The following is a 14,530-nucleotide window of genomic DNA, read 5'->3' on the forward strand; positions in this document are numbered from 1 at the left end:
AAATTGAATAATAAGCATGATATTTTTAACAAGGTAATGTTCACTTCCTTTGCATATAATAAAAATGTCAGAATCTTAACTTTTCATGCCTACATAATGGATTAGAAGGTTATAAAGACATATTCAATATAAAGGTTTCCATGAGTTTTACAATAAAATGACCAGGAGAAATGAAAATGAGATTAGAAACCGAAAGAACTAGGTTCTAGTTCCAGCTCTGCCACAAACTATCTGTGTGATCTTGATCTAACTGAAGAATGTCAAATCTATGGCCTCCAAACAGCCACAACACCAATTGACCAGAGTTGACACAGAAGTTAATGGGCAGCCCGGGTGGCCCAGCGGTTTAGCGCCGCCTGCAGCCCAGGGCGTGATCCTGGAGACCTGGGATCGAGTCCCACATCAGGCTCTCTGTGTGGTGCCTGCTTCTCCCTCTGCCTGTGTCTCTGCCTCTCTCTCTCTCTCTGTCTCTATGAATAAATAAAATAAAATCTTAAAAAAAAAAAAAAAAGAAGTTAAAACTGACCCATCCCTAGGCCAATACCTTAACTACCCTGAGCTTCATATTCTAAACTATAAATTGAGATAGTTGGCTTCTGAGTTCCCTTGCGACCCCGACACTCAGATTATCAAAAAAAGCAGAGTCAGAAGTCTCACAACTGATGAGCATCATTCCTCTAAAATCTGTGAGACTGCTTTAGGCCCTCCATTTTTTTCAAAGCAAAAATGCTTAATTTGTTATGTACAGTATTTTTAATTAGTAGAAGATGAGTGTATGCCAACTGGACATAAGCCTGGGTTACATGCAAATATTTACCACCAGATTGAAAGAACTCTATATATGTTGCTAGACCAGTGGGCTACTGACATGATATAAGGCCAGGACCCAGAAAGAGGGACCAAGTAAATTCTTTCTAGATTCTAGATTTCTAAAGGGAATATACACACACAATCTGCATACATTTGGATAAGATATAAGATATATTTAGAATTATTTCTCCCAGGTATGATTTTCTAAAAACAAAACAAAACAAAACAAAACAAAAAAAACACCTGTCTGCTAATTTTTGACTCTTTTAAAGACTATACATAAAAAACCCAAAAGGGATTGTTTGTTTGAATAAATATATACTCAAATATATTCCCAAAATTTAGCAACTTTAATTGTTAATTATAACCATTAAAAGCTTAGCCTTAAAAAAATGAAATAAAGATTAGCTTATATTGAGATACACAGAAAATGCTTTACACATATGATTTTCAGCCAAAATTCAGAGTTCCTAACCTCCATCACAGGAGTCACATCTTTATATTAGTAATAGCTTACTTCTACTGAGCACTTAGCATGTGCTAAAGCTCTTTGAATTGCTATATATCTTTGAGTCTTTAAAATAATCCTATGAGGTAGGAATTTCTTATCTGCAAATGTAGTTGATTTAAGTCATACATATTTTCAGCCGATGCCGACAGCCATATTATACTACCTTGGAGATTACATAGCTTCATTCTTCTTTGTCTTCTTCTTTTTAATAAAAAGCAAACAAAGAAATAACCAATGATGAATATCAAGGCCACGGCTGCAGTCAGCATGTACACATGAAGCTGACCAAACCCAAACCCCAACTCAAACCCAAACCCAATCATCTGCATTTCCATCTCTGGCTACTATGACCTAGGAACTAAACTTACTAAACTAGGAAATGCCTTCTCCATGCCACACACTGTTAGATGCAATTCCATCTCATGAAACCCTTACCACTACCCTAGATCTGTATTACCAGCCCCACCTTACAGATGAGAAGATTGAGGCTCAGAATGGTCAAGGAACTTACACCAGGCAGTCAGAGAGCGAGTAGTAAATCAGGACTCTGATGCCAAAGTCCTTATTCCCAACAGTGTACCCCAGGATTTCTCCAGCACAGTCACAACTCATATACAAGGTTATGATCAGAAGCCATCAGGACAAGGTAAAGAAAGCTATAGTCAACACCATATATTGAAGATGAAAGGGAAATTAACAGAACATTTTTGAAAAAAATTGAGCACAATTTCAAAAGAAAAATATTACAACAATTATCAGGTCAAAGTTTGCTATACAATAATACTTGCTGTCTAATCTAAATTTCTCAATGTAGTACAAGGCTAGTATTTATATTAAACTCAAGTGATCTTCAAAAGATATTGTAATTCAAATTTTATAGTTCACTGGAATCCTAGCTATTAAAAAATATGCTTCACAAAACAGACTTGGTATATTTTTATTTTTAGGCATTTTCTCAAAGTAATAATATTTGTTTACAATGTTCAGTCATTATTCATGTTATGATATAATTAACAGTAAAAGGGAATAAAAACATTAGAATTTGATCAGGAATATGTTATACAGCAAGTTTACTAAGATTTTATCTTGTTTTATTTTCCAAGGATCATAATGTCTCAATATACCTGTATTATCCTTCTGGGGAAGTAAAAGATGGCTTGCTGAAAGAGGATAGGGAAGAGAAGAACCCAATACTTCTTGACTTTTATTCCTTTTTTTTTTTTTAAAGACTTTATTTATTTATTCATGAGAGACACAGAAGGAGAGAGAGAGGAAGAAACACAGGCAGAGGGAGAAGCAGGCTCCATGCAGGGAGCCTGGTGTGGGACTCGATCCCGGGTCTCCAGGATCACACCCTGGGCTGAAGGCAATGCTAAACCTCTGAGCCACGGGGCTGCCCGACTTTTATTCCTTTTATATTAAAACTAACTGGCTCAGAAGGTTTTTAAAGTATCAAGCGCTATGCTTAAACTGAAAATATTTCTTAATATATTTTTATCTTGAAATAATAAAAATTAAGGACATTAAAAGGAAATTTCTTCATGTATGGTTGAACAGCTTATAAAAAGCATCTATGGATCACTGTATTCTAAATTCAGCTTACTCATCACTTTCCTTCAATGACACTATCATTGAAGAACAAAGACCAGGAGCAACTAATTTTAACTTCCTCCAGAGTACTTTCTGTTAAAGCCTCTGAATTTCCTGATCCAGTAGAAAGAAGTCTGCCATCTATGTTTTCCATTCCAAGAGTGTCAATTACATTATAAAACCTGTTAAAGAGCATAGGATTACTAGCTAGGACATTTAGAAACAAATTTGTATCTGTAAGGATTGCAGTCCCAACAGAGTGCTAATCCCATTACCTAAGGAAAGGTTTGAGGTTGACTCTCTAAATGGATTGTAAGAGGCAGGCAATCACTGGTGCCTCTCAAACATGTTCTCTGCAAAGGGCACCAAGAGCTCGCAGTGGCTTCAAATGTTTTCTCATTGCAGAATTTATTTTTAAAAATTGACCTTATATCTATAGAGTCAAAAAAGCTTCCCTTATTTTATGCCAAATACACCAACAAAACAATTTAAATTGTAATTAATTATGGCACACTGTAAATGATGAAAAAATCCTGGACATCCATTCCTCTTTTAAAGTCTCCTGCATCAGAGAGCTAAAAAATTACATACAGAGGGGACATTATGTCTTCAGGAAGAAAGCTGCTCATTCTACATAAATTCTTAGTTTAAAAATTACTCTAATTTACAAGGAAGTGTGAGCAGTAACAAATCTTCAAGTGAAAATAAGGACCTACTAGAATAGACTTCAAATATCTTAAAATAAAATTTTATGACATTATTTTAAATCTCCAGAGGACAATAGATTTGTAGACACTTAGCAAAAATAGTAAGTTATAACAGCAAGTAACATTTCTGAAGCTTCCTACTTTGTAATAGTTTGCAAATATTGGATTTTTTTCTTTATTTTAAATCATGAAAAACATGGTTTTATTGGGTTAAGTAATTTATCCAAAACTACAATTCCAGAAAGCACTAAAGTGAGAATTCAAATCCAGGCTTTGCTATTCATAAATCATTTTCACAACCTCATCTCTCATAAGACTCTAACCCTAGAAAGTGGTTTATTCCCATATTTACCCTTATTACCTGTGGTGTGAAATTGAGACTCAAAGAAGTTCCATGACTTGGTCAAGTTCACACAGCCTATACTCTTGGAACTTGAATTCTGGGCTACATTAAACGGGTCTCCTGGCACCACTTTAGATGGTCTTTCTAGCATATCATGCTGCTGTTAAAATCTGGCATTAGATATTTGATCTCTTACAAAAGCAAACAGTAAATGGCCAGGTTCCTATTAAACATGCCATTGATTCTCTTCTGATTCTGTTCTCTTAAACTATTAAGGATATATTTGATTGAGGTAATATTTAATTCCTTACCCAAGGCTTAGATCTAAATTTTGCAATGTTGAACAAAAGATAACAGCATTACAGAATCTAAAAACCACTTGTATCTAGGGAGATCCATTATCTGAGGTTTCTTCTCAGAAGTCCTATACGGGAAGGTTTGATATTTAAAATAAAATTATTAGCCATTTAATTCACATATTTGAGGATGGCTTAAATTAGATCCTTACATTTTCTGTTAACTTGCACAAGAGGCTGACATGTTACCAGTCGGGAGCCTGAGGGCTCCCAAAGAGCATCATTGCTCAAGAAGAAAAAGCATTTGCTCTCCAGCTGTTGAGCTTCTTGAGCCTTAGAAAGCCCACAGAGGCCTTCTGTCAAATAGGTACCCGTATCGGTAGTGGGTAATTTCTTATTCCTGACCATTTCAGCATCTGACGCAGTCTGAAGAAGTCTAACTTGCCATCCAGACATAGGTTTTTAGATCAGCAACAATATGCTAACTATATTTAACTACATGGACTAGAACACAAAAGTGTTTGTTTTTAAAAAGCCCTTATTCCATAAAGTTTATATTTCTTAATAAAAGGATAAGGTCAAAAGGGCTCATAAAATTTTAAGCATTTATTTCAACTCCCATAAAACTGTATTTAACAATTCTAAAGCTTCCTTTTCCTTGTGGAAGATAAAAAAAACATTTAGCAGGTATTAAGCAGGAAGCATTCCGACTTCACCGATACAGTGGTTACAGCAAAACGGTAAACTTAATAACAGGAAAAGTATCCAGATGCCAGCTATCACAGTTATATATGGCACCAATTAATTACACTCAGCTTTTTAATATCGTAAGTGTTGGGAAAATATTTAAAGACTAAAACTTGGAGGATTCTATATTTGGTGTGAGGGAGTTTAAATACACAGTGACTATTCATCCTAGTGACTATAACAAATGACAACTTCCATTTGGGCAGAAAATGAATAAGATAAAGCACTGTAGCTAGAAAGTTTTGCCTGGATTCATTATAAAGTTCTATTCTCCATAGGTCTATTAAAATGGTGTAAGGATAAATACTACATATTTGGAAATGTTTGCAGAACCCTTCTCCAATGGAATATCTATTGGGTTTCACAAGCTATGCTCATGAACACTTGTCTCTTATTTTCCTAAATATTTATGAATAACATAGTCTTTAACTCAATAGCATTTTTCTTGGCATCGCACTTCTTCCAGATGCAGCAACAAGTATGGTCTTGAATTAAGGATCAAGTAGCATTTTTAATGCTGCTTTTCTAAACCATCTGCTAGTTTTGTAAGGTTTTAATAAACCAAATGTCATCTTAAATGTTCCCATTTCCAATGCTCCTAACCACAATAAGATAAAGTGTTAAGTTAAATTAATGCCTAATAGACTAGGAAAACACAAAGAAAAAACTAAGTAATGAAAGGTTAAGTATTTTTCTTCTAAACAGAGAAGGGGAGCAGAACTGCTATCTTGTTCATGGTCAGGGTCTATTGGATATATAGTTAGTTCCCTTTCAGTAACTGGATTACCCCGAATTTAGATTCTGCTCTATAAAGTATATGTGAGAATAGGTCTATTAAAAACTAACCTACAAGCATGGAATATAAAGATTTATGGTAAATTTAAACTCAGGGTCATTGGAGTTTAAAGCTTGATTCTGGATCATTCAGTTTCTTTCTTCATGGCCACTCTTAGAAAAAAAAAAAAAAATGCCCATTGAAAAAGAAAGGATCCATATGCTCTAAGACTACTTGGTTTTAATTGTTCTCTAAGATTGTAGTTTGACATCTGCTCCAATGCTCCTTCCAGGAAGCAAGTCTCAGATGTAAGAAAGAATCAATCAACCAGTTGTTCAGTCTTTCCTGTCTAATTATTTCCCACATGAAAGTTCTAAGTGATGGTCATATACTTAAAATGAAATGTTCTAAAGAGGGGATCCCTGGGTGGCTCAGCGGTTTAGCGCCTGCCTTTGGCCCAGGGCGCGATCCTGGAGTCCTGGGATCAAGTCCCACGTCGGGCTCTCGGCATGGAGCCTGCTTCTCCCTCTGCCTGTGTCTCTGCCTCTCTCTCTCTCTCTCATAAATAAATAAATAAATCTTTTAAAAAAAAAATGTTCTAAAGAGAAAACAAATATTTTAGGCCTTGATTTTAAAATTAGGGGATTGATATACCATTAATTTCTACATATATATATAATATATATATATATATACACATATATATGCATATTTTAGAGACAGAGAGAGAGAGAGAGAAGCAGGATCCACATCCAGCTTGAAGTCCAAAAGCAGGGCTCAATCTCATAACCCTAAGAGCATGACTTGAACCAAAATCAAGAGTCAGATGCCCAAATGACTGAGCCACCCAGGAGCCCCACTACTTACATTTTTAAAAATATATTTTTTAATTTTCCTGTAACTCTCGTCCCTAAAGTCAGGTAAGATTTTGTAGCAACTTGTGACTGTTTCAATCCAATGCTGCTAAATATACATCATGATTTTATTCTGATCTGTAACAACCTCCCATATTCCTAAAACTCTCTGATTTGACAACATAAGTTTGAGAGGTCTAATTCTAAAGTAGCTAATGCTTTTTCCTTATATCCTCTCTATCTCCTCTGTAATTCTACACTTGTCATTGATTCTCTTCTCCACCAAAGTTTTCTATTTCAAAGAGATAACTTTTGAGAATTTTTTTATTCTCCATATCGTACAATTCTGTGGAAATATTCTCTATAACATCCATTTGGAAAAGTTTAAGTATTCATTAGTCAGAAAGTACACAAGGATAGCAATGGGAAAACAGCAATTTGGCTAACCGAACAATAAATTCAGTAAATTCAAAAACAGAAAAACAGTAAATTCAAACTACTAATGTGTCCTTAAATTATATTATACATACAATCCACTGTATTTTGTGACTGTGTTAAGAGAAGCTTAACAAATTAAATGTAAATATTGACGATACACTACAGCTTTTGTAACCTGGTTTTGGCATTCAGATTTTAATCGATGAGCCTAAAAAAATTGGAAGTGATTCTGGGCTTCTGTTCACTGCAGAGAGACCCTGGTGTTAATGCCCACTTGGGGATTCATTCACCTTGGGGCTTAGAATCTAATCTGGCCTCCCGCTGAACTACAAAGAATGGAGCTTTTGAAATTTTTACAGGGTCCCTTAGACACGTTTATTTTCTTCATAAAGTTTTCTAATCCTACTTCTTTCATCCCCATGACTTTAGACACTACTGTGGTCAACTACGTATTCTTGCTCTATCAAAACTCTTAGACTGGACATCTTTTGATAGTGAAATGAGTTCAAAGGAAGCCTGCTGGACAGTTTGAGTTAGACTCTCCTGGGAGCCAGGGCACCTTCTAGGGTCAGTTTTGTCTTTTGGAGTTTGGAAACAATTAACATTGGCATGGACTTTAAGCACTTAGGGACTGAGGAAGAAAAGCAAAAGACCAAAAATAACCAGGAGTAAATCAGAATGAATTCCAACCAGCAAAAATCTAGGTTGGCTAACTCAGATAATGGCACTGGGATAGTATAGAGACTAAGGAGCATCAGGAGTGGGGCAGGAGCTGTGGCCTTCCCTTATCTTATGCTTTTTCCATGCCTAATACTTTTATCTTTTAAGCTAAGCATTAATCTAACTTCTTTCATGTGCTCCTCCTTCAAGCTTCTCATCTTGCTTAAATGCAAGACATTTTAGTAGAATATAGTTTTAATTATATTATCTTTTAATCCCTGTGTCATCTCACAGCAGATTGTACATCACCAACCACTTTTTTAACTTTCAGACTGGACATAACAACAACAAAAAATTTCAATCAGTGTCGCTCAATTTGCTGTTTGCACATATGGGTAAGCTAGGTGAAAGAAGATGGTGGAATAATAGTTTAGGATTGTGACCAAAGATTAAAAGAAATTTTCTGCTAAAATTTTTAAAACAAAATTTTAAATAAGAAAGGTACAGTCCAACAGAGATCACATCATCTCTATAGAAAAAGGGTGAAAATGTAGGGAAATATTTAATTGGTTAAACGCAAAATCACATAGCATCCTAAGACACAAATATATAAGGATATAAACTCAACAGTTCTGTGTAACTAATATTTATGGGGTGTTAACTATGTGGAAGGAACTGCCCAGACAGGTAAGCCTCACACGTAATAGATTAAAAAAAAAAAAAAAAAAAAAAAACGACAACCTAAGGAGGCAAATTTGAAGAAATAGTAGAGCTAATTTTTTAAAGAAAGAATAAAGGAAAATGTGATGCAACTTAAAAAAGACAAGGAAAAAGAAAATATCCCAAAGTCTCAAAACTATCTTAAGAAATTAAATGGCTGGGATGCTTGGCTGGCTCAGTCTGCAGAGCATGCAACTCTTGATCTGAGGGTTGTCAGTTCAAGGCCCACACTGGATAGAGAGGCTACTTAAAAATAATACAAAGTAAAAAAAAAAAGTCTTAAAAAATGAAATGAAAATAGTTATGGGAAGCAAAATAGTATTTTATCATATGCAAAAATGCAGGGTTTATTAAGAGGCTACCTTCAATCTGTCACATTTATCCTTTATACATTTATCCTGTACCTTTATCACATTTTCATCCTCCACCTTCCTGATACATAGCACCTCTCTAAAAATGTTTAGACCACACTTACAGAGTTTGTTATATGGAAACTCTACACTGATTTGAGGTACCTTAAAAAAATTATATCACTTAACTCTTTTATCTTTGCTGTGTGCTTGAATGATATGTGCATCCTAAATATACAAATTTAATGAATTTTAAGGATTTGTGCACCATGTCCGTAGGCAACTTCCACTCCAACCAATCTCCACACCACCATAGGCAACCAATGGTTTCTATTTATTTCCCTATATTTAAGTTTTCCCTGTATTTAACTTTTTACAGACACTCCTCATGCCTGCTCACACTGGAAGCTCCTTATCATCACAAACTTTTCTTAGAGCTCGTAGGGATTCTAGAACTACTGGCCCAAGTTCCTTAAATTGCCCATAGGGAAACAAAGAACAAGGGAAAGTTAGTGTGAATCCTGGAACTAAGACAAGGGAACTCACGTTCTCTCAGACCAGTATAGTTTCTATCATATTTGAAGCAAGAGATTCACTTTTCCACATCCCATTCAATACCTTGTCCAGGTGCTCGGAGATCCCTTTCAACTGGGAAAAAAAAATAATTAATAAAATGTTACTTCTCTTCCACTAAGAAGAACTTTTCCTCACCTTGTCTCTCAGTTGTCTATCAGCCTCTGGACTGGCCCTGGATGGAGGGGCATGTGCTGGGATGAGGAGGAAGCTAGGTGGACAAGTGTGACAGGAAGTTTGTTCCCAGCCAAGGTGGCTATGTGCCAGCGTGGGTGCATGTCCAGAGAAGTCTGCTCTCCACCCAGCCTCTCCTGATGAAATCCCCTTCTCAGGAGTACCTGGGTGGCTCAGTGGTTGAGCATCTGCCTTTGGATCCTGGAGTCCTGGGATCGAGTCCTGCGTTGGGCCTGCTTCTCCCTCCGCCTGTCTCTCTGCCTCTTTCTGTGTCTCTCATGAATAAATAAATAAAATCTTTAAAAAAAATCCCCTTTTCAGCTCCTCTTCCCTCTTTTTAGTTTAACTTCTCATTGTGACACGATCTTCTCAGTCTCCCTCTGCTGCCCCTTCCTTGGGTTTCATCTGGAGAGGATGAGGTTGGCGGGGACATAGACTCTCCACACTCAAGACAGTTCCAGGAGCTAGGTGGATTTAGACGGCACAAGGGAACAGCAATCTGGCACCTGTCTGCCCAGAGTAATCCCCATCCTTCTACTAGATTAGCTGGATTATTGGTTTCTTCATTTGCAAAATAAAGTAATAAAGACAGAACTTTCCTCACAAGGCTGCTGTGAGAGTGAACTATGAATGTACTCAGGAAACTGGCACACAGGAAGTCCTCAATAAGTGTTGGGTTGTTATTAGCCAACTGACATCTGCCAAAGTTCCCTGGAGATCCACACTAGGTATATAATCATAAAATGGGTATTTGTAAATGCAAATAATATAGACAATACTGACACAGAATAAAACTGACACAGAAAGGAGAAATAGGTTGGAAAAGAAGACAACTTAAGGAAGAGAAGGAGAGCTTCAGCAAAGGAGTGTATGTATGTCCAGGTGCCCTATCAATTTGGGAACTCCCTTCTCTGCATTTCCACGGCACTTTGCTTATGGTACTTATCCTAATCTGCTCTGTTGTATGCAAATTATTCCCATTGAGAATGTAGGCTCCTGGGGATAAACGTTTGCGACAGAAACTAAAATGCATCTTAAGTAACTGAAATTAACACTCTTCTCGTCCTTCCCACCCCTACTCCTTGGCTTGAACAACACCAAGCTTGAATAGAGGTGATTATATATTTAAACAAAATGAGAAACTAATTCAACGACTTATCTTCAAAAATGTCTGGTAATAGAAGATGATAAATTTCTAAACATTCATAATTATTTTCCTTCTTTTCTGTTGGTTCTCTTCCAGAACTCATCAGAATTTTTCACTCCAACTGGGAAGTGATTAGCTTTACGAATTTAATCTTCAAAGTCTTGCCAACGTGCCAAAAGCCACTCTTGCCCTGTACCGTAAGTGGGTTTCTACAGGAATCATAAGCAAGGAGTGTATTTCGGGTTCTTCAGAATGTCTTTCAACCCAATTTCTTCATTCTTTGTTCTAACATTCTGTGAGCAATTGTCTCATTCATTGCTTTCCCCCCAAATACTGTAAAGCATGTTTTCATTTGGCAATCATAACTATTTGTCCATTTAGACTGGGAATGGGAAACTCCAATCAGTTCTCCTTATTTAACTATATATAGAATTCATGTCATTATGCATAATACATGTGTATTCTTTACAAATCTAGACTATATGTTTGCACAAGTATCACTGATTTCAAAATACATTTCCAGGAATATGAAATAACTATCTTATTCTTCTTTTTAAATATGTCCTTGTTTCAGGGCTTCCAGTATCTAAAATGTGTGTTTTTCTACATAATAATCAACCCCATTCATTTATCTGCATCAAAATCAGATGAGCATAAATTTCTATCCATTTCTTACCCTGATATGTAAATAAGTACCATTCATCATAATCTGTTTCTAACAGTTATAAATATACAAATTTTTTAAAATTAGCATATTCTTCTAAACTATTTTAGTGTTGGGTTTAGGAGACAGCATACTGGAGGTTTTTCTTTATTCGTAACTAGTGCTGGCGCTAAGGGTTCAAAACACAAGACCCTGATTTAAAACCATCTCTAATAACCTTGTTAAAAACAAAATGCCCCATCAGCTCAATTTGTTTAGGAACTTTAACTTTTAAAGATGTGGGCACTACTTTATGCTATGCTCTAAATATTGTAATAGGAGAAAGGAAGTGGTGGAATTAAAAAATATATATATCAATTAATGAATATTCCAACAAGCTGCAGACCCACTGTCATGAAAACCCTTATAGGTTACATGTAATTTTATATAAATCATTTGATGGCTTCAGCAAGAGGAATACATTCAATTTGAGCAGGCTCATGTGATGATCAGGAAATTTTGCTGCGACCACCCTCTCCACGCTGACTGAAGGCAGATGGTGCCGACATGTTCAGCTGAGGGAAGCGTTGATCACAGAGTAGCTGCCAATCAAACACTTGGGAAAGAAATGAGCTCCATCTGTGTTTTAATTACTACAGCAAAACCATCCAGTGTAACTGCCAGAGCTGCACATTTTCATGGAGTACAAGAGACATAACACGTACTTTCTTTCAAAAACCAAAGTAGAAATTGCCATATACAGTAGTAGCCAAAAAAAAAAAAAAAAAAAAGAGCACTGTCAATTAAGAACACAATCTAGTGACAGTAGGAATATCCTCTCAAAAATATTTCTATTTCACGGCAGCTCTATTTCACTCTTCCTCTAAGGCAATTCTAATGTGGATGAGAGAATCCTATACAAAAACACAAAGAGGTCCTTGAAAAGTAAAATACTATCCAACTATCTAGACACCAAAGAGTAAAATCCAATCAAATGGGAAAATGTATACATATACAAATTTCTGTTATTGTATTTTTGTAATTACGTAGTATATATATATTATATTCGTTAATATACCCTTATGTTATAAAAATTCATGTCATTAAAAGAAATACCTAAGCTTTCAAAACTTTTCTGGCAAGTGCCAAGTGTTCAGTTCCTCCCTGATGATATTAGGTTGGTTGGTTGGTTGTTCTATTATTCTCAGAGGTGAATTTATCCTGGGACCCGCCTCATTTCATCACGGTGTGGACAGGGAGTGTGGGAGTACCGACGTTATCTGGTCTATACTCCCACCCAGGAGGCTTTCAGGGGATCTCTAGGACTGGGGTGTGCAAGGAAGCAGGAGGAGTTCAGGGAGGGAGTAAAAGGAAAGAGCTCTCCTTTGTCTTTTCGTTTTATACTCTTCCAACTCAGTCTTCCCTGACACCCTTTCAAGAGCACTGAATATTCGACATCAGGGATTACAGAGGAAGTTCAGAGATTCACAGTGATCTCAGGGTTTCAGTTACAGTTTGAAGTTTGAGAAGAAATACTGAGCAGATGCAAATACTGACAGTAAAAGGCTTTCTAAACTCTAAACGTGCATAATAACAAAATAATTTCATTCATCCAATAAGCATTTATCAAGTGCCTATTATTATGTGAGTTGGAGTAAAGATGAATAAAAGATGGTCCCTGCCCTAAAGGATCTCAGCGCCTAGCTAAGTGGCCAACCCCATAAGTAACTGAATGCAAGACAAGAAACACATATAATAAGACATGTGACTAAAGTGCAGGCCTGGTGGAGGAGGGAAGGATTAATTTTGCTGGGATTCAAGGAGACTTTCAGAGGGTAAGTGGGCTTTCACTGAGACAAAGCAAAGGTGGGCGAAGCACATTCCAGATGGAGGACAGCATGCAGAAAGGCAGGGACCCTTGACAGTGCATAGGGTCTCCTCACGCCAGCTTATCTCTTGGGAAGTCATCTACAGGATCAAATACTACCAAGAGGTTATTTGGAATAAGATCTAAAAGGGGCATATTACATTTAGCCATTTGAAAGTTATTGGTGACTTTTTATAGCATAGTTTTAGGTTTGAAGCAGGTTTCAAAATAAATGGGAAGTGAAGAAGTGGGTAGCAGTTCAGCAGCGAGGGGGGAAGAGAAGAGGAAAAGGAGATGGAGGGAGAGGGGTATTTTGCAGAGGAGACAGAGTGGAAAGAAGTGTGAAGACCTAATCATGCTGAAATAGGACAGAAATGGCTGCTCTTAGTGGGACTATGTAGAGTTTGCTTTATTTTTATAATTAATCAAAGAATTTGGTTCCTTCAAAATTATTTACTGAATTAGTCTCTGCTAAAGAATGATTTCTTTTTACATTAAATAATCAAAAAAGTTGGGGATCCCTGGGTGGCTCAGCGGTTTGGCGCCTGCTTTTGGCCCAGGGCACGATCCTGGAGTCCCGGGATCAAGTCCCGCATCGGGCTCCCTGCATGGAGCCTGCTTCTCCCTCTGTCTGTGTCTCTGCCTCTCTCTCTCTCTCTCTCTCTGTGTCTATCATAAGTAAGTAAATAAATAAATCTTTAAAAAAAAATCAAAAAGGTTTATACAATCATAAACAAAATGCCCACCTTTTGCCAACCCAGTTTATTTTTTCTTGTCCAAATTGTCCTTATGATACCTACCTTCTCATAAGTTTATTTCTCAATTTTATCCTCAGAACATGCAGTGACAAGATAGTTACTGTGAGCCACCTTTTCATAGCATGGGTAAAAAAATTAGTCCTGTCTTGAGTCAATGTTCCTATTTGTTATGGAATTCAGATTATCAATTCATTATCAGACTCTCCATAACTTGGATGATTTAAGAACTGAGCATATAAGAGAGACACTTTCAAAATGTTTTTAAAAGAAAAAACTTTTAGAAATAGGTCACATTACCATTATAACCTTAAAATCACCCCATTTTGTAATTATCAGAACCTTGATCCTCAATAAAATGCTACCTCATCCACCTATAAAAGTTAATTAAGTTACCAATCTAATATAAAACAATGAGACTTTTTAACAACTAGATGCCTTTTTTTTCCTTTTTTTTTTTTTTTTTAACTTTAAACTCTTACAAAACTAGAAGCCACATCACCCAACTCCTTTTCCCTGCTCAAAAAATCATGGCTATTTTTGAAAGTAAATGTGTTCTCCATATAAGAA

At 36.4% G+C, this 14,530-nt stretch overlaps 1 protein-coding gene across 5 annotated transcripts in view; it reads right to left on the bottom strand.

The window, feature by feature from the left end:
• LOC119871051 (collagen alpha-2(IV) chain-like) overlaps positions 1-14,530 on the bottom strand; it is a 125,817-nt gene that overhangs the window by 42,655 nt on the left and 68,632 nt on the right. Inside the window, exon 3 of one of the 5 annotated variants that reach the window (XR_005356599.1) lies at positions 9,346-9,449. The exons of the other annotated variants lie outside the window; for them this stretch is intronic. The gene's annotated coding sequence lies outside the window, so the exon portion shown is untranslated. Of the gene's footprint in view, positions 1-9,345; positions 9,450-14,530 lie in introns of those variants that run through there. 5 annotated transcript variants of the gene reach the window in all.

The sequence above is a fragment of the Canis lupus genome, chromosome 3 (genome assembly GCF_011100685.1).
Source record: "Canis lupus familiaris isolate Mischka breed German Shepherd chromosome 3, alternate assembly UU_Cfam_GSD_1.0, whole genome shotgun sequence".
Taxonomy (NCBI): Eukaryota; Metazoa; Chordata; class Mammalia; order Carnivora; family Canidae; genus Canis; species Canis lupus.